This window comes from Pseudophryne corroboree (genome assembly GCF_028390025.1).
Source record: "Pseudophryne corroboree isolate aPseCor3 chromosome 3 unlocalized genomic scaffold, aPseCor3.hap2 SUPER_3_unloc_11, whole genome shotgun sequence".
Classification (NCBI taxonomy): domain Eukaryota; kingdom Metazoa; phylum Chordata; class Amphibia; order Anura; family Myobatrachidae; genus Pseudophryne; species Pseudophryne corroboree.
In genome coordinates, this window is record NW_026967499.1 from 355,548 (window position 1) to 379,905 (window position 24,358).

Below are 24,358 nucleotides of genomic sequence, written 5' to 3' on the forward strand. Positions count from 1 at the left end.
TATACAGGAGGAGCAGCTTGTGGTGTCCTGTTATTATTATACAGTGGGAGCAGCCTGTGGTGTCCTGTTATTATTACTATACAGGAGGAGCAGCCTGTGGTGTCCTGTTATTATTATACAGTGGGAGCAGCTTGTGGTGTCCTGTTATTATTATTATTATACAGGAGGAGCAGCCTGTGGTGTCCTGTTATTATTATTCTTCAGGGGGAGCAGCCTGTGGTGTCCTGTTATTATAATATAGGGGGAGTAGCCTGTGGTGTCCTGTTATTATTATTATTATTATACAGGAGTAGCAGCCTGTGGTGTCCTGTTAATAAAGACATATTTTATTATTTTTATACTGGGGTGCAGCCTTTAGTGTTGTTAATTATTATTTCTCTAACGTCCTAAGTGGATGCTGGGGACTCCGTAAGGACCATGGGGAATAGCGGCTCCGCAAGAGACTGGGCACATCTAAAGAAAGCTTTAGGACTACCCGGTGTGCACTGGCTCCTCCCCCTATGACCCTCCTCCAAGCCTCAGTTAGATTTTTGTGCCTGGCCGCGAAGGGTGCACACTAGGGGCTCTCCTGAGCTCTTTGTGAAAGTTTTAGTTTAGGTTTATTATTTTCAGTGAGACCTGCTGGCAACAGGCTCACTGCATCGAGGGACTAAGGGGAGAAGAAGCGAACTCACCTGCGTGCAGAGTGGATTGGGCTTCTTGGCTACTGGACATTAGCTCCAGAGGGACGATCACAGGCCCAGCTTGGATGGGTCCCAGAGCCGCGCCGCCGGCCCCCTTACAGAGCCAGAAGACAGAAGAGGTCCGGAAAATTGGCGGCAGAAGACATCCTGTCTTCAATAAGGTAGCGCACAGCACTGCAGCTGTGCGCCATTGCTCTCAGCACACTTCACACTCCGGTCACTGAGGGTGCAGGGCGCTGGGGGGGGGGGGGCGCCCTGAGACGCAATAAAAAACACCTTGGATGGCAAAAAATGCATCACATATAGCTCCTGGGCTATATGGATGCATTTAACCCCTGCCAGAATACATAGAAAAACGGGAGATAAGGCCGCCGATAAGGGGACGGAGCCTATCTCCTCAGCACACTGGTGCCATTTTCCCTCACAGCTCCGTTGAAGGGAAGCTCCCTGTCTCTCCCCTGCAGTCACTACACTACAGAAAGGGTTAAAAAAGAGAGGGATGGGGCACTAATTAAGCGCAGTATTAAAGATACAGCAGCTATAAGGGGAAAAACACTTATATAAGGTTATCCCTGTATATATATAGCGCTCTGGTGTGTGCTGGCAAACTCTCCCTCTGTCTCCCCAAAGGGCTAGTGGGGTCCTGTCCTCTATCAGAGCATTCCCTGTGTGTGTGCTGTATGTCGGTACGTTTGTGTCGACATGTATGAGGAGAAAAATGATGTGGAGACGGAGCAGAGTGCCTGTAATAGTGATGTCACCCCACAGGGGGTCGACACCTGAGTGGATGAACTGTTGGAAGGAATTACGTGACAGTGTCAGCTCTATATAAAAGACAGTGGTTGACATGAGACAGCCGGCTACTCAGCTTGTGCCTGTCCAGACGTCTCATAGGCCGTCAGGGGCTCTAAAGCGGCCGTTACCTCAGATGGCAGATATAGACGCCGACACGGATACTGACTCCAGTGTCGACGGTGAAGAGACAAATGTGACTTCCAGTAGGGCCACACGTTACATGATTGAGGCAATGAAAAATGTTTTACACATTTCTGATAATACGAGTACCACCAAAAGGGGTATTATGTTCGGTGAGGAAAAACTACCTGTAGTTTTCCTGAATCTGAGAAATTAAATGAGGTGTGTGATGATGCGTGGGTTTCCCCCGATAACAACTGATAATTTCTAAAATGTTATTGGCATTATATCCTTTTCCGCCAGAGGTTAGGGTGCGTTGGGAAACACCCCCTAGGGGGGATAAAGCGCTCACACGCTTGTTAGGGCTCTACCCTCTCCTGAGATGGCCGCCCTTAAGGATCCTGCTGATAGAAAGCAGGAGGGTATCCTAAAATGTATTTACACACATACTGGTGTTATACTGCGACCAGCAATAGCCTCAGCCTGGATGTGCAGTGCTGGGTTGGCGTGGTCGGATTCCCTGACTGAAAATATTGATACCCTAGATAGGGACAGTATATTTTTGCCTATAGAGCATTTAAAAGATGCATTTCTATATATGCGTGATGCACAGCGGAATATATGCCGACTGGCATCAAGTCTAAGTGCGTTGTCCATTTCTACCAGTAGAGGGTTATGGACACGTCAGTGGTCAGGTGATGCATATTCCAAACGGCATTTGGAAGTATTGCCTTATTAAGGGGAGGAGTTATTTGGGGTCGGTCTTTCAGACCTGGTGGCCACGGCAACAGCTGGGAAATCCACGTTTGTACCCCAGGTCGCCTCTCAACATGAGAAGACGCCGTATTATCAGGCGCAGTCTTTTCGTGGACAAGGGGCAAAAGGTTCCTCATTTCTGCCCCGTGACAGAGGGAGAGGAAAAAGGCTGCAGAAATCAGCCAGTTCCCAGGAACAGAAACCCTCTCCCGCCTCTGCCAAGCCCTCAGTATGACGCTGGGGCTTTACAAGCAGAATCAGGCACGGTGGGGGGCCCGTCTCAATGAATTTCAGCGCGCAGTGGGCTCACTCGCAAGTAGACCCCTGGATCCTTCAGGTGATATCTCAGGGGTACAAATTAGAATTCGAGACGTCTCCCCCTCGCCGTTTCCTAAAGTCGGCTTTACCGATGTCTCCTTCTGACACGGAGACAGTTTTGGAAGCCATTCACAAGCTGTATTCCCAGCAGGTGATAATCAAGGTACCCCTCCTGCAACAGGGAACGGGGTATTATTCCACACTGTGGTGGTACCGAAGCCAGACGGCTCGGTGAGACAGATTCTAAATCTAAAATCTTTGAACACTTACATACAGAGGTTCAAATTCAAGATTGAGTCACTCAGAGCAGTGATTGCGAACCTGGAAGAAGGGCACTACATGATGTCTCGGGACATCAAGGATGCTTACCTTCATGTCAAAATTTACCCTTCTCACCAAGGGTACCTCAGGTTTATGGTACAGAACTGTCACTATCAGTTCAGACGCTGCCGTATGGATGGTCCACGGCACCCCGGGTCTTTACCAAGGTAATGGCCGAAATTATGATATTCCTTCGAAGTTATCCCTTACTTGGACGATTCCCTGATAAGGGTAAGATCCAGGGAACAGTTGGAGGTCGGTGTAGCACTATCTCAGGTAGTGTTGCGACAGCACGATTGGATTCTCAATATTCCAAAATCGCAGCTGGTTCCGACGACTTGTCTTCTGTTCTTAGGGATGATCCTGGACACAGTCCAGAAAAAGGTGTTTCTCCCGGAGGAGAAAGCCAGGAAGTTATCCGAGCTAGTCAGGAACCTCCTAAAACCGAGCCAAGGCTCAGTGCATCAATGCACAAGGGTTCTGGGTAAAAATGGTGGCTTCCTACGAAGCAATCCCATTCGGCAGATTCCACGCAAGAACTTTCCAGTGGGACCTGCTGGACAAATGGTCCGGGTCGCATCTTCAGATGCATCAGCGGATAACCCTGTCATCAAGGACAAGGGTATCTCTCCTGTGGTGGTTGCAGTGTGCTCATCTTCTAGAGGGCCGCAGATTCGGCATTCAGGACTGGGTCCTGGTGACCACGGATGCCAGCCTGCGAGGCTGGGGAGCAGTCACACAGGGAAGGAATATCCAGGGCTTATGGTCAAGCCTGGAGACATCACTTCACATAAATATCCTGAAGCTAAGGGCCATTTACAATGCTCTAAGCTTAGCAAGACCTCTGCTTCAAGGTCAGCCGGTGTTGATCTAGTCGGACAACATCACGGCAGTCACCCACGTAAACAGACAGGGTGGCACAAGAAGCAGGAGGGCAATGGCAGAAGCTGCAAGGATTCTTCGCTGGGCGGAAAATCATGTGATAGCACTGTCAGCAGTATTCATTCCGGGAGTGGACAACTGGGAAGCAAATTTCCTCAGCACGACCTCCACCCAGGAGAGTGGGGACTTCACCCAGAAGTCTTCCACATGATTATAAACCGTTGGGAAAAACTCGACAGGTATTGCGCCAGGTCAAGGGACCCTCAGGCAATAGCTGTAGACGCTCTGGTAACACCGTGGGTGTACCAGTCAGTGTATGTGTTCCCTCCTCTGCCTCTCATACCCAAGGTACTGAGATTGATAAAATGGAGAGGAGTAAGCACTATATTCGTGGCTCCGGATTGGCCAAGAAGGACTTGGTAACCGGAACTTCAAGAGATGCTCACGGAGGATTCGTGGCCTCTACCTCTAAGAAGGGACCTGCTCCAGCAAGGACCCTGTCTGTTCCAAGACTTACCGCGGCTGCGTTTGACGGCATAGCGATTGAACGCCGGATCCTGAAGGAAAAAAGGCATTCCGGATGAAGTCATCGCTATCCTGATCAAAGCCAGGAAGGATGTAACCGCAAAACATTATCACCGCATTTGGCGAAAATATGTTGCGTGGTGCGAGGCCAGTAAGGCCCGACGGAGGAAATTCAACTGGGTCGATTCCTACATTTCCTGCAAACAGGAGTGTCTATGGGCCTGAAATTGGGGTCCATTAAGGTTCAAATTTCAGCTCTGTCAATTTTCTTCCAAAAAGAACTAGCTTCAGTCCCTGAAGTTCAGACGTTTGTAAAAGGGGTACTGCATATACAGCCTCCTTTGGTGCCTCCAGTGGCACTTTGGGATCTCAATGTAGTTTTGGGTTCCAAAAGTCACATTGGTTTGACCCACTTAAATCTGTGGAGTTAAAATATCTCACATGGAAAGTGGTCATGCTGTTGGCCCTGGCCTGGGCCAGGCGCGTGTCAGAATTGGCGGCTTTATCCTGTAAAAGCCCTTATCTGATTTTCCATTCGGATAGGGCGGAATTGAGGACTCGTCCTCAGTTTCTCCCTAAGGTGGTTTCAGCGTTCACCGGAACCAACCTATTGTGGTGCCTGCGGCTACTAGGGACTTGGAGGACTCCAAGTTGCTAGACGTTGTCAGGGCCCTGAAAATATAAGTTTCCAGGACGGCTGGAGTCAGGAAATCTGACTCGCTGTTTATCCTGTATGCACCCAACAAGCTGGGTGCTCTTGCTTCTAAGCAGACTATTGCTCATTGGATTTGTAGTACAATTCAGCTTGCACATTCTGTGGCAGGCCTGCCACAGCCAAAAATCTGTAAATGCCCACTCCACAAGGAAGGTGGGCTCATCTTGGGCGGCTGCCCGAGGGGTCTCGGCTTTACAACTTTGCCGAGCAGCTACTTGGTCAGGAGCAAATACGTTTGTAAATTCTACAAAATTGATACCCTGGCTGAGGAGGACCTGGAGTTCTCTCATTTGGTGCTGCAGAGTCATCCGCACTCTCCTGCCCGTTTGGGAGCTTTGGTGTAATCCCCATGGTCCTTACGGAGTCCCCAGCATCCACTTAGGACGTTAGAGAAAATAAGAATTTACTTACCGATAATTCTATTTCTCGTAGTCCGTAGTGGATGCTGGGCGCCCATCCCAAGTGCGGATTGTCTGCAATACTGTTACATAGTTATTGTTACCAAAAAATTCGGGTTATTGCTGTAGTGAGCCATCTTTTCTAGAGGCTCCTCTGTTATCATGCTGTTAACTGGGTTCAGATCACAAGTTGTACAGTGTGATTGGTGTGGCTGGTATGAGTCTTACCCGGGATTCAAAAATCCTTCCTTATTGTGTACGCTCGTCCGGGCACAGTATCCTAACTGAGGCTTGGAGGAGGGTCATAGGGGGAGGAGCCAGTGCACACCAGATAGTCCTAAAGCTTTCTTTAGATGTGCCCAGTCTCCTGCGGAGCCGCTATCCCCCCATGGTCCTGACGGAGTCCCAGCATCCACTACGGACTACGAGAAATAGAATTATCGGTAAGTAAATTCTTATTTATTATTATTATTATTATTATTATTATTATTATTATATGTAATTGTGGGGATTGAAAATATTGCTCAAATTCTAGGATATATTAAAGCAGAGACCATAATATCCCTGGCATGTGTAACAGATGATAATTGGAGCAGTATGAAGCAAATGTATATCCTGGGAGTGTCCCTATGACATCACTTATCTCTATAGTAATAATACAGGGACATGACTGGGGAGGTAAGGGCATCTGGTAATATCACCGTGACATCACTTATATCTACAGTAATAATGCAGGAACATGACTGGGGAGGTGAGGGGATCTGGGAGTGTCACAGTGACATCACTTATATCTACAGTAATAATGCAGGAACATGACTGGGGAGGTGAGGGGATCTGGGAATATCACAGTGACATCACTTATATCTACAGTAATAATGCAGGAACATGACTAGGGAGGTGAGGGAGTCTGTGAGTGTCACTGACATCACATATCTATAGTAGTAATACAAGGACATGACTGGGGAGGTGAGGGAGTCTGTGAGTGTCACTTTGACATCACTTATATCTATAGTAATAATACAGGGACATGACTGTGGAGGTGAGGGGGACCTGGGAGTGTCACAGTGACTAGAGAAAGAAAGTAGACTTCTTTGTGGGCGCACTCTTGTGAAAAAATAATGAGATATTCCCAAAGAATAAAACCTAACTTTTATTACAAATGATTAAGAAATTATTCAATCTTCTGAGAACAAATAAACAAACAACAATTACAGACTAATCAAACAGAACAATTATAAGACAAATTTAAAAAGCATCTGGCAGTGGAAGCATAAACGGTGAAATATTTAGAATAAATATCATATTTATAATTAGAATATATGCAATCCATTCTGGCGTTGAGAATTTTTTTTATTACTTAATTATTGTCCAAACACAAACTGTGATAGACTGGTTTAAATAGTACAATATCTCCAAACCTTGCCTCAAAAATGGCTCAAAAGTCTGTATATCAAGATTATGTTTGGAAGACAGGCTATGGTGGATTTTAGGTGGGATGCCTCCGATAGTCAAGTTAGAATAATAGAAAAAGTGTGAATCTGGTGTCAATGTTAGACAGGAGTTTCTCCTAGTTTTGAACCTACTGCACCAGGTATTCCTGGTGGTCCCCCACCGGGTACTAACCTGGCCCTCAACTGTTTTGCTTCCAAGATCGGACGGTATTGGGCATGAGCAGTGAGGTAGGATAGCAGGTTATCCGTATTATTATGCAACCATCTCCTGAATCATTGATGAGAGTTCAGAAATAAATAGAAAGAAAAGATAAAGTGGATCTGCTTTTGGTGTTAGGTGATGGACACTTGTCCCACCAGCTGGGGAGCTGCCATGGGTAGAGGGGTCCCTCAAATCACCAATGAGAGTCCTGAATCAAAGGATGATGATATAAGGAGGACAAATCCCTGACCTAGGATATCTGGGGTCAATATTACCTTCTATACAGTGATCGCGCTGATCAAAAAAAAAAGTGGGTCCCAGGGACCCCTCACTTTCAAAAATTGGGGTCCTACCGGTCTTTTTCTGTGTCCCATCGGAATGAAGGTTCTTATTAATCTTAATCTTGTTTGGACACTACAAAAGTATTGCAAGGTGGGGGGATGGGGTGACAGTGCTGCTGGGCTGTGTATAATGCAGGACACCCTGCACCAGAGCTGTAACTAGACATTTTGGTGCCCTTAGGCAAAAAGTGAATTGGTGTTCCACCTTACTAGACCGCAAAGCAAAGGCAGTGCGCGCCGAAGGCGCGGCACAAAGTTTGAGGGGCGTGGCCACATAATAGTGCCAATTCACATTACACCACGCAGTAGTGCCACTTATACAGATTGCACCAGGTAGAACCTCCTATACACATTGCGCCAGATAGAGCACGTTATACACATTGCACCAGGTTACAGCACGTTATACACTTTCAGTGATCACGCTGGGCGAAAAAAAATGTGGGTCCCAGGGACCCCTTGCTTTGAAAATGTGGGGTCCTACTTAACGATTTCTGGGTCCCATAACATAATATAGCGGGTGAGGCAGCAACATGGGATAAAGCGGGTAAGGGCAAGCAGCATTTGGGGTAAAGCTGATGGTAGAGGGGGCCAAGGACAGGCAGGGATTGGGGTAGTGAGGGGGAATGTTCAGTCAATTGGCAATGTTTTCTATTTATTATTATTTCTATAATAATAATAATAATAATAATAATGCCTGCACAGATCCTATAAACTGCTCTTTTATATAAAATGGAAATCAACACTACAAACACGAAATGTGTATAACTAACAAACAAAAACGGCGCTTTATATAATGTATGGTAAACATCATGAATAGGTCTGTAGTTATGATCCCGGCTGTCAAAATATCGACGCGGGGATCCCGACCGCTGTGCCAGGGCTATTTCCACTCGTGGGTGTCCACGAAACCCATCGAGTGGGAATAGAACCTGTGGCAAGTGCAGAGAGCCCCCAAGGGGCTACGTTGCACTCATCCTGACTCATACTGAGTCCGCTAGGATCCCGGCCGCCGGGATCATATACCCAACTCCATGAATATACATGTATTGCACAACAAATCTGAAAGACGAAATTCCTTTAATCAAATAACATACACAGCTATTCGCTCCCCTCCTTCCCCCCCCTGCAGCACATACACCGCGATCCGCTCCCCTCTCCCCACCCTGCAGCACATACACCGCGATCCGCTCCCCTCCCCCCCCCTGCAGCACATACAGCCATCCGCTCCCCTCTCCCCCCACCTGCAGCACATACAGCCATCCGCTCCCCTCTCCCCCCCCTGCAGCACATACACCGCGATCCGCTCCCCTCCCCCCCCTGCAGCACATACACCGCGATCCGCTCCCCTCTCCCCACCATGCAGCACATACAGCCATCCGCTCCCCTCTCCCCCCCCCCTGCAGCACATACAGCCATCCGCTCCCCTCTCCCCCCCACCCCTGCAGCACATACACAGCCATCCGCACCTCTCTCCCCCCCCTGCAGCACATACACAGCCATCCGCTCCCCTCTCCCCCCTGCAGCACATACAGCCACCCGCTCTCCTCTTCCCCCCCCTGCAGCACATACACAGCCATCCGCACCTCTCTCCCCCCCTGCAGCACATACAGCCATCCGCTCCCCTCCCCCCCCCCTGCAGCACATACACCGCGATCCGCTCCCCTCTCCCCACCATGCAGCACATACAGCCATCCGCTCCCCTCTCCCCCCCCCTGCAGCACATACACCGCGATCCGCTCCCCTCCCCCCCCCACCCTGCAGCACATACACCGCGATCCGCTCCCCTCTCCCCACCATGCAGCACATACAGCCATCCGCTCCCCTCTCCCCCCCCCCTGCAGCACATACAGCCATCCGCTCCCCTCTCCCCCCCACCCCTGCAGCACATACACAGCCATCCGCACCTCTCTCCCCCCCTGCAGCACATACACAGCCATCCGCTCCCCTCTCCCCCCTGCAGCACATACAGCCACCCGCTCTCCTCTTCCCCCCCTGCAGCACATACACAGCCATCCGCACCTCTCTCCCCCCCTGCAGCACATACAGCCATCCGCTCCCCTCTCCCCCCCCTCTGCAGCACATACAGCCATCCGCTCCCCTCCCCCCCCCCACCCCTGCAGCACATTCACAGCCATCCGCACCTCTCTCCCCCCCTGCAGCACATACACAGCCATCCGCTCCCCTCTCCCCCCTGCAGCACATACAGCCACCCGCTCTCCTCTTCCCCCCCTGCAGCACATACACAGCCATCCGCACCTCTCTCCCCCCCTGCAGCACATACACAGCCATCCGCTCCCCTCTCCCCCCTGCAGCACATACAGCCATCCGCACCTCTCTCCCCCCCTGCAGCACATACAGCCATCCGCTCCCATCTTCCTCCCCCCCTGCAGCACACACAGCCATCCGCTCCCCTCTCCCCCCCCCTGCAGCACATACAGCCATCCGCTCTCCTCTTCCCCCCCCCCCTGCAGCACATACACAGCCATCCGCGCCTCTCTCCCCCCCTGCAGCACATACAGCCATCCGCTCTCCTCTCCCCCCTGCAGCACATACAGCCATCCGCACCTCTCTCCCCCCCTGCAGCACATACAGCCATCCACACCTCTTCCCTCTCCCCCCCTGCAGCACATACAGCCATCCGCTTCCCTCCCCCCCCCCCCCGCAGCACATACAGCCATCCGCTTCCCTCTCCCCCCCTGCAGCACATACAGCCATCTGCTTCCCTCTCCCCCCTTGAAGCACATACATAGCCATCCGCACCTCTCTCCCCCCTGCAGCACATGCACAGCCGTCCTCTCTCCTCTTCCTCCCCCCCTGCAGCACATACACAGCGATCCGCTCCCCTCTCCCTCTCCCCTGCAGCCGTCCACTCTCCTCTTCCCACCCCTGCAGCATATACACAGCGATCCGCTCCCCTATCTCCCCCCCCGCAGCACATACACAGCGATCCGCTCCTCTCTCCCCCCCCACCCCCCGCAGCACATGTACAGCCGTCCTCCCCCCCCCCTCCCGCAGCACATGTACAGCGATCCGCTCCTCTCTCCCCCCCCACCCCCCGCAGCACATGTACAGCCGTCCTCTCTCCCCCCCCTCCCGCAGCACATACAGCCATCCGCTCTCCTCTTCCCCCCCCTATCCGCTCCCCTATCTCCCACCCTCCCCCACAGCACATGTACAGCCGTCCTCCCCCCCCCCCCCCGCAGCACATACACAGCGAACCGCTTCCTCCCCCCCCCGCGCAGCACATACACAGCGAACCGCTTCCTCCCCCCCCCCGCAGCACATGTACAGCCGACCTCTCCCCCCCCCCGCAGCACATACACAGCAATCCGCTTCCTTTCCCCCCCCCCCCCCGCAGCACATACAGTTACTGACGATGACGCCTGTCAGCCGCTGACTGGATCCCCCTTGAGTGAAGCCACTTTAAATACAAACGTCTTCTGCAGCCTTCCATGGGGTCCCGCACACTACACTGAGCCATCATGCTGGGACCTTGTGTCAAGCCGCTGCACATGACCAGGAGAGGAGTCGAAGCTCCACCTCCTCATTTTAAAGCCAGGATTCATCAAGCGGAGCGCGTCCTTGTGGACCCACCCATTTTAGAAAAGTGAGTCCCTGGCCATGAAAACGGGGTAAAATACGCGCTATAGCGCGTTTTTGTGAACACTGACTTTGCTCCAGGTACAGCTCGCTATACACTTTGCTCAAAGTAGAGCACATTATACACATTGCGCCAGGTAGAACACGTTATACACATTGCACCAGGTAGAACACTTTATACACATTGCACCAGGTTACAGCACGTTATACACTTTGCTCCAGGTACAGCTCGCTATACACTTTGCTCAAAGTAGAGCACATTATACACATTGCGCCAGGTAGAGCATTTTATACACATTGCACCAGGGAGAGCATTTTATACACATTGCACCAGGTAGAGCACTTTATACACATTGCACCAGGTAGAGCATTTTATACACATTGCACCAGGTAGAGCACTTTATACACATTGCGCCAGGCAGAGCGCATTATTATACACATTGCGCCAGGCAGAGCGCATTATTATACACATTACGCCAGGTAGAGCACTTTATACACATTGCGCCCAGTAGAGCTAGTTATATATATTGCGCCAGGTAAATCAAATATAAACATTGCACAAGGTAGAGCACTTTATACACAATGCGCCCGGTAGAGCACGTTACACACATTGCGCCAAGCAGAGCAAGTTACACACATTGCGCCAGGCAGAGCACGTTATACACATTGCGCCAGGTAGAGCACGTTATACACATTGCAGCAGGTAGAGCACGTTACACACATTGCGCCAGGTAGAGCACGTTACGCACATTGTGCCAGGTGACCACTTAGACACATTGTAGCCACCATCTCGAAGCCCCAGTTGTGGTCCCCAGACACAGTGATCACGGGTGTCAGTGGAGGGGGTGTCAGATGGGTGTGTGTATAATGGGCACTGAACACGCTGTGGGGAGTGCGTATGATTGGCACTGTGTGAGTGTGTAATGGGCAATGTGTGGATATTGGGTGTGTGTGTAATTGGCACTGCGTGAGTGTGTATAATGGCCAATGTGTGGGTATTGGGGGGGGGGGGTGTAATGGGCAATGTGTGGGTATTGGGGGTGTGTGTGTAATGGGCAATGTGTGGATATTGGGTGTGTGTATAATTGGCACTGTGTGAGTGTGTATAATGGGCAAATGTGTGGGTATTGGGGGTGTGTGTAATGGGCAATGTGTGGATATTGAGGGTGTGTGTAATGGGCAATGTGTGGATATTGGGTGTGTGTATGATGGGCACTGTGTGGTTGGTGGGGTTCATGTGATGGCACTGTGTGGCTTTGGAGGGTGTATGGAGGGTGTGGGTATATGTGGGTGGGGTAACTATGCTGGTCAATGTGTGCATTTGTGTTGGTGTATGCTGGGCACTGCCCTCACCCCCAGTGTTTTAATTGTTAGCTGTTGCCATCCCTCTCAAACCCCTCCAGTAGCCGGGCTTCCGGGAGGACTCTTAGACGGGGAGGAGGAGCTGTTGGTGCCTTTCACTCCCGTATGCAGCTGCGGCACCCGGCATACTCAGAAGGCGGACCAAACTGCGGCGTTAACAGGCTTTCTCGGCGGCCACCTGTCTCCTCCCCGAAAAACAAGAAAACAAGTGAGTTTATAGCCGGCCGGCATATTCAATCATTCCAGGAAACGCTTGCTGCCTCCATTACATCATCTGTCTCAGTACCCGGTTGTCCGGACCCCAGTGCTAAGGGGGAATAAGGAGGGCTCTCATTCATCTGAGCAAAATTACATCATAATAGAGAGGCTGGTGCGGCACCTGGGTCACATTATCACCTCAATATAACAGCTTTGAGAATGCCGTTGTGCTGACATATGGACATTCTGACATCTGAACTCCCTCATATTTTACACAGAGACTGCTGTTATATTCCGCTGCTTAAAGGAAGGACAGAGTATATAACATTCGTCCAAATATTGTGCTGTTATCTGCGTTTTCAGGACAGCCCGGAACGATTTAGTAATTAAAGTAGTAATTCACCAATTTTTCTTCTTTAACTAAACGGACAGTTTACGAGGCAGTTTACAGTGCAGGGACGCCTGCGAAGTCATAACTGTCATTAAAGTAGTTTCTCTTAACTAGTGGAGTACACCCCGTTGTGCATAAATATACATTTACAGGAGAGAAATTCTGGCTGTGTGCAATAGTTATGTATTTTATACACACCAAATGTTTTATGTACTGACTGTATAATACAAGAAATCCGGCCGGTAATTGTATAATTATATAATCTGTTTATTTTTATTTTTATCATTATTTTTATTTAATTTTATAAAAAATAAAACAGCTATAATTAAATGCTAAGCGCAGTTCCAAGTTGTTTTGTCTTGTTATAATTAATTGGAGGCTTACGAACCAGGCCCCAGGAACGTGCGGCTAGCGTTTGATTTAAACATTAGCGCCCAATTTTGTTTTTGTCCTTTTTGAGCAGACTTATATGCCCCTACTAGAGCTTGAACATTGAATACCCCTCCTTGGGCTGTAGACACAGACGCCCCTTCTTGGGCTGAGTAAAGAGCGTCATCATTCCAGAAAAGTTCAGACGCTAGGATCTGGTACTGGACCAGATATTTACAGACTGTTCGTGTCCCCTGATGTAGCCTTAGGCTATCAGAGGAGGCAGAGATCACACGACCTGGTTCATCAAATATGCGCCTGAAGGTTGTCACGAAGTCTGCATATGAAGAGAGCAGGGCATCAGACTTCTCCCATAGAGGTGATGTCCAATCGAGGGCAGAGCCACTCAGGAGGGAGATGATGTAAGCAACCTTGGTGCGGTCAGTTGGGAAACTGCCAGGCTGTAACTCGAAATATATCTCACACTGATTTAGGAAACCCCGACAGGCTTTTGGGGAACCATCAAACTTGGAAGGTGTCGGTAAATGGAGACAAGGAGCAGAAACGGGAATGGTGGGAGGGCATATCACCAAAGGTACTGCAGTCGGCACACTGGACGCCCCTGAACCACGGAGGGTTACTTGTATTCCATCCAGCCGAGAGGAGAGGTCCTGGAGACAGCAAATCACATGGCCCCGTGTAGCCGCCTGACGTTCAAGGCAGGCTGCATGTTCTTGCATCGGCCTGGTCACTTGGACCTGGTCTCCGGCCGGATCCATTAGGTCAGTGCTTACTGTCACAACTGAGGGCTGGTGCTGACCAGGGGGAAGCCTCAGTTGTAGGGGCTGAGGTATATGTGTACCTGGGAGGCAGTACAGGGTTCTTGGACATGCAGGGAACCTTTAGAACAAATGCCCGAAGGCGGGACCAAGACAACAAGGGAAAGTTCAAAGGTTTTCTTGAACACAGTTCAGAGGAATACCGATGATAGAAAATGGATGGTTACTTGAGATCGATGGCGGAACACCGATGGTTACTTGGGATCGATGGCGGAACACTGATGGTTACTTGGGATCGATGGCGGAACACCGATGGTTACTGGCAGGGCAGAGCACTGCTGGAAGCTGGTGTCGGTAACTGCCAGTCGCAGGGTGCAATGTTGAGACACTGCAGAGTCAGGCTGTACTGCAGAGAAAGTCCATGGGAGGACTGCACACTGGAATCACTGAAGACAATTGAAGCACTGACATCTTTCCACCCCAGGAACAGGATATTTATATCTGCTGGGAAGCAGGGATTGGCTGGCTGATTAACCAGAGACCAGAGTGCAGCTGCTGGGTAATCAGGCTGAGAGCAGAGTGCAGCTGATAGGCTGAAAGGTAACATGTGATTAGGAAAACATGGCTGCGCCCATGTTAGCTTTTGGAGGGAAAGATTGTTTGTAACTTGCATGTGAAACTTAACCCTGATGCTGCCAGAATCACAGTAAAGAGATTAGAGACAATGAGATGCAGCGTGCTGCACGCAGACAGTGCAGATGGAATCCAGGCTTGGAACGCTGGGACAGTCTCAGGAGGCATTTGGAAGGTAAATACTGATAAGGAATTACCTGGATTGTGACAGTTTGGAGGCATGAACAGATTGTGGACTGTCAAGAGCTATATTGATATCGACCCATAATGATGGTGGAGATGTCAGAGGATAAGATGTGTGGGAGCCAGGCAGAAAAATCTTCTAGAAATTGTTGTTTGGGTTGCCCAGGAGGGTGATAGATAGCTGCAACACGCAGAGAGAAGGGGGTGAAAATCCTGATAGAGTGATCTTCAAATGATGTGAATGCGAGTGATGGAACCTGAGGTAGAACAGTGTATGTGAAAAATTGGGACAGTAAGATTCCAACCCCACCACCTTTACTATTATTAGGCCTAGATGTGTGTGAGAAGTGGAAACCACCGTGTGACAGTGCTGCAGGGTAGGCCGTGTCTGATTGTGTGAGCCAGGTTTCTGTTATAGCCAGCAGATTAAAGTTGTGAGATATGAAGATGGATGATAATTTGTTACAAACAGAGCGTGCGTTCCATAAGCCACATTTTAGTGACTTGGAGGGGGATGGGAGACACGTGATATTTATGAGGTTAGATGGATTTCTATGTTGTTTTGAGATAGCTGAGTGTGAGAGGGACAGGTGGTTGGGGCCTGGATTTGGTGATATGGCACCAGCTAATAAAAGCAGAAGAGTGAGATAAATATTGGTGGATGTTTGCGAGTGTTTATTCTGGTGGCCAATTGTGGTTGTCAAAGTACTTGCAGAGAAGTAAGTATAATGCTCATGAGTGGTTAGAAGAGGGGAGTGGAGAATAGAAGCTGTAATGTGCACAGAGGGGTGAGTTTTAGGGTGAGTGTAGAATGTGTTACATTTGGTGAGAATTCCATGAATTGAAATAAGAAACAGTAGTTTGATGAACATGCTGTGGTCGTTTGTGAGATAATTTTGGGTTAAGTGGTGTAGGAACACCAGGGGAATGTGTCTGGGTGATGACTGGAGAGGTGACTGCTGGGAATGGGACATTATACAGTAACACCAGGGGAATGTGTCTGGGTGATGACTGGAGAGGTGACTGCTGGGAATGGGGAATTATACAGTAACACCAGGGGATGTGTCTGGGTGATGACTGGAGAGGTGACTGCTGGGAATGAGACATTATACAGTAACACCGGGGGATGTGTCTGGATGATGACTGGAGAGGTGACTGCTGGGAATGGAACATTATACAGTAACACCAGGGGATGTGTCTGGGTGATGACTGGAGAGGTGACTGCTGGGAATGGGACATTATACAGTAACACCAGGGGATGTGTCTGGGTGATGACTGGAGAGGTGACTGCTGGGAATGGGATATTATACAGTAACACCAGGGGACGTGTCTGGGTGATGACTGGAGAGGTGACTGCTGGGAATGGGACATTATACAGTAACACCAGTGCAAGTGTCTGGGTGATGACTGTAGAGGTGACTGCTGGGAATGGGACGTTATACAGTAACACCAGGGGATGTGTCTGGGTGATGACTGGAGAGGTGACTGCTGGGAATGGGGCATTATACAGTAACACCAGGGGATGTGTCTGGGTGATGTTTGGAGAGGTGACTGCTGGGAATGGGGCATTATACAGTAACACCAGGGGATGTGTCTGGGTGATGACTGGAGAGGTGACTGCTGGGAATGGGACATTGGCCCTCATTCCGAGTTGTTCGCTCTGTGTTTTTCATCGCATCGCAGTGAAATTTCGCTTAGTGCGCATGCGCAAAGTTCGCACTGCGACTGCGCCAAGTAACTTTACTATGAAGAAAGTATTTTTACTCACGGCTTTTTCTTCGCTTCGGCGATCGTAGTGTGATTGACAGGAAATGGGTGTTACTGGGCGGAAACACGGCGTTTTAGGGGCGTGTGACTGAAAACGCTACCGTTTCCGGAAAAAATGCAGGAGTGGCCGGAGAAACGGTGGAAGTGCCTGGGCGAACGCTGGGTGTGTTTGTGACGTCACCCAGGAACGACAAGCACTGAAATGATCGCACAGGCAGAGTAAGTCTGAAGCTACTCTAAAACTGCTACGAGGTTTGTGATCGCAATATTGCGAATACATCGGTCGCACTTTTAAGAAGCTAAGATACACTCCCAGTAGGCGTAGGCTTAGCGTGTGTAACTCTGCTACATTCGCATTGCGAGCGATCAACTCGGAATGAGGGCCATTATACAGTAACACCAGAGGATGTGTCTGGGTGATAACTGGAGAGGTGACTGCTGGGAATGGGACATTATACAGTAAGACCGGGGGATGTGTCTGGGTGATGACTGGAGAGGTGACTGCTGGGAATGGGGCATTGTACAGCAACACCGGGGGGGTGTCTGGGTGATGACTAGAGATGTGACTGCTGGATATGTAACATTGTACCGTAACACCAGGGGACGTGTCCGGGTGATGACTGGAGAGGTGACTGCTGGGAATGGGGCATTATACAGTAACACTGGAGGATGTGTCTGGGTGATGACTGGAGAGGTGACTGCTGGGAATTGGAATTTATACAGTAACACCAGGGGACGTGTCTGGGTGACTACTGGGAATGGAACATTATACAGTAACACCAGGGGATGTGTCTGGGTGATGACTGGAGAGGTGACTGGAATGGGGCATTATACAGTAACACCAGGGGACATGTCTGTGTGATGACTGTAGAGGTGACTGCTGGGAATGGGACATTATACAGTAACACCAGGGGATGTGTCTGGGTGATGACTGGAGAGGTGACTGCTGGGAATGGGGCATTATACAGTAACACCAGGGGATGTGTCTGGGTGATGACTGGAGAGACGACTGCTGGGAATGGGGCATTATACAGTAACACCAGGGGAAGTGTCTGGGTGATGACTGGAGAGGTGACTACTGGGAATGGTACATTATACAGTAACACCAGGGGATGTGTCTGGGTGATGACTGGAGAGATGACTGCTGGGAATGGGACATTATACAGTAACACCAGGGGATGTGTCTGGGTGATGACTGGAGAGGTGACTGCTGGGAATGGGGCATTATACAGTAACACCAGGGGATGTGTCTGGATGATGACTGGAGAGGTGATTGCTGGGAATGGGGCATTATACAGTAACACCAGGGGATGTGTCTGGGTGATGACTGGAGAGGTGACTGCTGGGAATGGGACATTATACAGTAACACCAGGGGATGTGTCTGGGTGATGACTGGAGAGGTGACTGCTGGGAATGGGACATTATACAGTAACACCAGGGGATGTGTCTGGGTGATGACTGGAGTTGTGACTGCCGGGAATGGGGCATTATACAGTAACACCAGGGGACGTGTCTGGGTGATGACTGGAGAGGTGACTGCTGGGAATGGGACATTATACAGTAACACCGGGGGATGAGTCTGGGTGATGACTGGAGAGGTGACTGCTGGGAATGGGACATTATACAGTAACACCAGGGGATGTGTCTGGGTGATGACTGGAGAGGTGACTGCTGGGAATGGGACATTATACAGTAACACCAGGGGACGTGTCTGGGTGATGACTGGAGATGTGACTGATGGAAATGGGACATTATACAGTAACACCAGGGGATGTGTCTGGGTGATGACTGGAGAGGTGACTGCTGGGAATGGGACATTATAAAGTAACACCAGGGGATGTGTCTGGGTGATGACTGGAGAGGTGACTGCTGGGAATGGGACATTATACAGTAACACCAGGGGATGTGACTTGGTGATGACTGTATCACTGTGTGTGTCAGGTTCCTATAAGGTGTCAGGATGTCACTGTCTATGTCTCCATGCAGGAGGGGGAGTATATAGAGGAACACAGGGGTCTGTACAAGGACGTGATGATGGAGAATCACCGGCCCATCACATCACTGGGTAAGAGGAGACTGTCATGTATTGTACAGGGGAGAGCAGGTATGGGGGGCCCCTATATACACACATCATCTGATAATCACATATATACACTGTACTCAGTCACTGTGTGTCTCCTACAGATGGGCCCAGTAACAGAGATACCCCAGAGAGATGTCCCCGTCCTCTGTATTCCCAGGATTGTACAGAGGAGAATCACAGGACCCCACAGGAGGATCAGGTAGGTGGGATTTAGGGTCTCGCCAATATACCAAAGTGTCTGTCACTATATGATCTGTAGAGGAGCTGTGTGTCTTATACACTGATATTATACTGTTTTACCTCAGTTGAAGCTAACACTATGCAAATGCCATTGTATTATTTTCTCATACTTCCTAGAGGATGCTGGGGTCACATCAAGAACCTTGGGGTATAGACGGGATCCACAGGAAACATGGGCACTTTAAGACTTTCAAAGGTGTGTGAACTGGCTCCTCCCTCTATGCCCCTCCTCCAGACTCCAGTTTAGAATCTGTGCCCAGGCAGACTGGATGCACACTGAGGAGCTCTACTGAGTTTCTCTGAAAAGACTTTATGTTAGGTTTATTATTTTCAGGGAGCACTGCTGGCAACAGCCTCCCTGCTTTGTGGGACTTACGGGAGAGAAGTCAGACCTACTTCTGTGAGTTTCAAGGCTCTGCTTCTTTGGCTACAGGACACCATTAGCTCCTGAGGGTCTGATCGCTAGGTACGCCTAGATGCTCGTTCCCAGAGCCCGCCGTCACCCCCCTTGCAGAGCCAGAAGTCAGAAGACAGGCGAGTAGAAGAAGATCAGAAAACTTCACTGACGTCTTTGAGGTACCGCACAGCGGGAGCGCTGCGCGCCATGCTCCCACACTCAGAGGCACTACAGGGTGTGGGGGCTGAGCAGCATTTTAACCTCAAAATAACTGACTGGCAAGAGTGGACATAGTGCCAGGGCCCCCGCCAGTATACTAAAGTTTAAAAAAGAGCGGGTCTCAAAGGTCTGAAGCGCGCCATTATGGGGGCGGGGCTTAGCCCTCACAGCACACAGCCCGGCACCATTTATTCTACACAGGCTGCAGAGACGCTGGTCCTGCCTCACACTGCTGTACAAGTAACAAGGTGTAAAATGGGGGGGGGAGGTTCGGGCACAGTGATTTTGGTGCATTGTATGTAATTTATAAAAGAGCTGCAGGTCTGGAACATTTTCTGTAGTGTTTTCAGACCGGGTTTGGGCGCTGGGGTGTGAGTTGGCAATATCTCCCTCTGTTTCTAACAGGCTTTACTATGGGTCTGTCCCCTATAGGCCCAGTCTATGTGCGTGTGGTGGGTGCACGTGTGTCGGCATGTCTGAGGCGGAGTGCTCTTCCCAGGAGGAGACTATGTTAGGGACACAAACGGCTGTGGGAGTGACCCTATCGGCACCGCCGACACCTGATTGGGTGAATGTTTTGAGTGCTTGAATGATAAATAAAAGATTGGATAAATCAGACCAATCCTGAACCTCAAACCCCTCAATTTCTACCTAAAAAAATTAAAATTCAAGATGGAATCTCTCCGTGATCTCCAGTCTGGAGGAGGGGGATTTTATGGTGTCGGTAGACATAAAGGATGCCTAACTTGCATGTTCCCATTTATTCCCCACATCAGGCTTACCTGAGGTTTGCAGTTTGGGATTGTCATTACCAATTTCAGACGTTGCCGTTTGGTCTGTCCATGGCTCCAAGGGTTTTCACCAAAGTAATGGCCGAAATTATGGTTCTCCTACGCAAACAAGGAGTCACGATTATCCCGTACTTGGATGATCTCCTGATAAAGGCGAGATCCAGGGACCAATTGATGCAGAACATTACGCTCTCCCTAACAATTATGCAGCAACATGGTTGGCTCCTAAACTTGCCAAAATCACAGTTGGTTTCCGACGAGACGGCTGTCGTTTTTAGGAATGATTCTGGACACAGAATTACAGAGAGTCTTTCTTCCAGTGGAAAAGGCTCTGGAACTTCAATGTCTGCTCAAACAATTGCTGAAACCAGCAAGAGTATCGATCCATCAATGCACTCGGTTGCTGGGAAAGATGGTGACAGCCTACGAGGCCATTCAGTTTGGCAGATTCCATGCCAGAGTGTTTCAGTGGGACCTGTTGAACAAGTGGTCCGTTCCCATCTGCACATGCACCGAAGGATAACCCTGTCTTCCAAGACCAGAATTTCACTCCTGTGGTGGCTGCACAGTTCTCACCTCCTAGAGGGACGCAGGTTCGGGATCCAGGACTGGATCTTAGTGACCATGGATGTGAGTCTCCGAGGCTGGGGAGCAGGCACGCAGGGGGAAAGCTTCCAGGGAAGATGGTCAAGCCAGGAAATGTAACACATAAACGTTCTGGAGTTAAGGGCCATTCACAACGGCCTTCTGCAAGCGGAACATCTTCATAATCGACCCGTCTTGATTCAGTCGGACAACATAACAGCAGTAGCGTACATAAACCGCCAGGGCGGAACAAAGAGCAGAGCGGCAATAGCAGAGGCCACAAAGGTGCTCCGTTGGGTGGAAAGGCATACAAGCGCTCTGTCAGCAATCTTCATTCCAGGAGTGGACAAATGGGAAGCAGACTTCCTAAGCAGACACGATCTCCATCCAGGAGAGTGGGGTCTTCATCAAGAGGTCTTTGCAGAAGTGACAAGTCTTTGGGGAATTCCTCAAATAGACATAATGGCGTCTCACCTCAACAAGAAACTTCAGAGATATTGTTCCAGGTCAAGAGACCCTCAAGCAATAGCAGTGGATGCCCTAGTGACACTGTGGGTGTTTCAGTCGGTGTAAGTGTTTCCTCCGCTTCCACTCATTCTAAAAGTGATAAAGATCATAAGAAGAACAAAGGTTCGAGCGATCCTCATTGTTCCAGACTGGCCAACAAGGGTTTGGTATCCGGATCTTCTGGAATTACTCATAGGAGATCCCTGGCCTCTTCCTCTGAGGGAGGATCTGTTACTGCAGGGGCCGCGCGTGTTCCAAGACTAACCGCGACTTTGTTTGATGGCTTGGAGGTTGAACGTCGGATCCTAGCCCGAAAGGGTATTTCCGAGGAAGTTATCCCCACTCTTATTCAGGACAGGAAGGGAGTAACGTTCAAACATTACCATCATATTTGGAGAAAATACGTGTCTTGGTGTGAATCCAGGAAGGCTCCTACGGAAGAATTTCAGTTAGGACGTTTTCTCCATTTTCTACTAGCCGGTGTGGATGCCGGCATAAAGTGGGCTCAATTAAAGTTCACATTTCAGCCTTATCGGTTTTCTTCCAAAAACAATTGGCCTCTCTTCCAGAAATTCAGACCTTCGTGAAAGGCGTGTGGCACTTCCAACCTCCCTTTGTGCCCCCTGTGGCACCGTGGGATCTTAACGTGGTGTTGCAATTCCTTCAATCTCATTGGTTTGAACCTTTGCAGAAGGTAGAGTTAAAATTCCTTACTTGGAAAGTGGTCATGCTGTTGGCCTTGGCATCCTCCAGAAGGGTGTCTGAATTGGCGGCCTTGTCTCACAAGACCCCTTATTTGATCTTCCATGAAGATAGAGCAGAATTGAGGACTCGTCCGCATTTTCTGCCGAAAGTGCTTTTGTCGTTACACTTGAACCAACCTATTGTGGTGCCAGTGACTACTGACGCCTTTCTGGAATCTAAGTTTCTCGATGTAGTAAGAGCTTTGAAAATTTATGTCGCCAGAACGGCTCAGTTTAGGAAAACGGAGGCTCTGTTTGTCCTGTATGCTCACAATAAAATTGGGGCTCCTGCTTCCAAGCAAACTATTGCGCGCTGGATCTGTCCTACAATTCAGCAGGCTCATTCTGTGGCTGGATTGCCGTTACCGAAATCGGTGAAGGCCCATTCTACCAGAAAGTTGGGCTCGTCCTGGGCGGCTGCCCGGGGCGTCTCGGCATTACAACTTTGCTGAGCAGCTACTTGGTCGGGTTCAAACACCTTTGCGAAGTTCTACAAGTTTGATACCCTGACTAATGAAGACCTCATGTTTGGTCATTCCGTGCTCCAGAATCATCCGCACTCTCCCGCCCATTCTAGAGCTTTGGTATAACCCCATGGTTCTTGATGTGACCCCAGCATCCTCTAGGACATATGAGAAAATAGGATTTTAATACCTACCGGTAAATCTTTTTCTCTTAGTCTGTAGAGGATGCTGGGTGACCGTCCCAGTGCGTACTGTATCTGCAGTTATTAGTTGTGGTTACACACATGTTGTGTTACGTTTATAGTTGCTGATGATGCTCATGCCGTTGACTTGCGTTGTGTTAAATGCCATGTTGTACGGCGTGCTTGAGGTGTGTGATGGTATGTATCTCACCTTAGTTTAACTATAAATCCTTTTCCTCTAAATGTCCGTCTCCTTGTGCACAGTTCCTATAACTGGAGTCTGGAGGAGGGGCATAGAAAGAGGAGCCCGTTCTCACCCCTTTGAAAGTCTTAAAGTGCCCATGTCTCCTGTGGATCCTGTCTATACCCCATGGTTCTTGATGTGACCCCAGCATCCTCTACGGACTAAGAGAAAAGGATTTACCGGTAGGTATTAAAATCCTATTTTTGGGGTAATTTAGGAAGAACGTCTGTCTGATATAAAGGCCGAAGATACAGAGGTAGAAGAAGAGACGTATGTGACTGATAATAAAGTAGAAGATACAGAAAGAGAAGAAGAGACATATGTGACTGATATAAAGGCAGAAGATATAGAGGGAGAAGAAGAGACGTATGTGACTGATATAAAGGCAGAAGATATAGAGGGAGAAGAAGAGACGTATGTGACTGATATAAAGGCAGAAGATACAGAGGGAGAAGAAGAGACGTATGTGGCTGATATAAAGGCAGAAGATATAGAGGGAGAAGAAGAGACGTATGTGACTGATATAAAGGCAGAAGATACAGAGGGAGAAGAAGAGATGTATGTGACTGATATAAAGGCAGAAGATACAGAGGGAGAAGAAGAGACGTATGTGACTGATATAAAGGCAGAAGATACAGAGGGAGAAGGAGAGACGTATGTGACTGATATAAAGGCAGAAGATACAGCGGGAGAAGGAGAAACGTATATGACTGATATAAAGACAGAAGATATAGAGGGAGAAGAGACGTATATGACTGATATAAAGACAGAATATATAGAGGGAGAAGAAGAGACGTATGTGACTGATATAAAGGCAGAAGATATAGCGGGAGAAGAAGAGACGTATGTGACTGATATAAAGGCAGAAGATATAGAGGGAGAAGAAGAGACGTATGTGACTGATATAAAGACAGAAGATAAAGAGGGAGAAGAAGAGACGTTTGTGACTGATATAAAGGCAGAAGATATAGAGGGAGAAGAAGAGACGTATGTGACTGATATAAAGGCAGAAGATATAGAGGGAGAAGAAGAGACGTATGTGAGGGGTGATCAGCAGTGTAAGGAGGAGGAGATCCCTACAGATATCAGCACAGGTGAGTAATAAACACTTAT

The 24,358-nt window shown here is 49.3% G+C and overlaps 1 protein-coding gene across 1 annotated transcript in view; it reads right to left on the reverse strand.

Annotated features, from left to right (window-relative positions):
* LOC134983274 (oocyte zinc finger protein XlCOF6-like) overlaps window positions 1-24,358 on the reverse strand; it is a 78,758-nt gene that overhangs the window by 28,011 nt on the left and 26,389 nt on the right. The gene's annotated exons all lie outside the window — the stretch shown is intronic.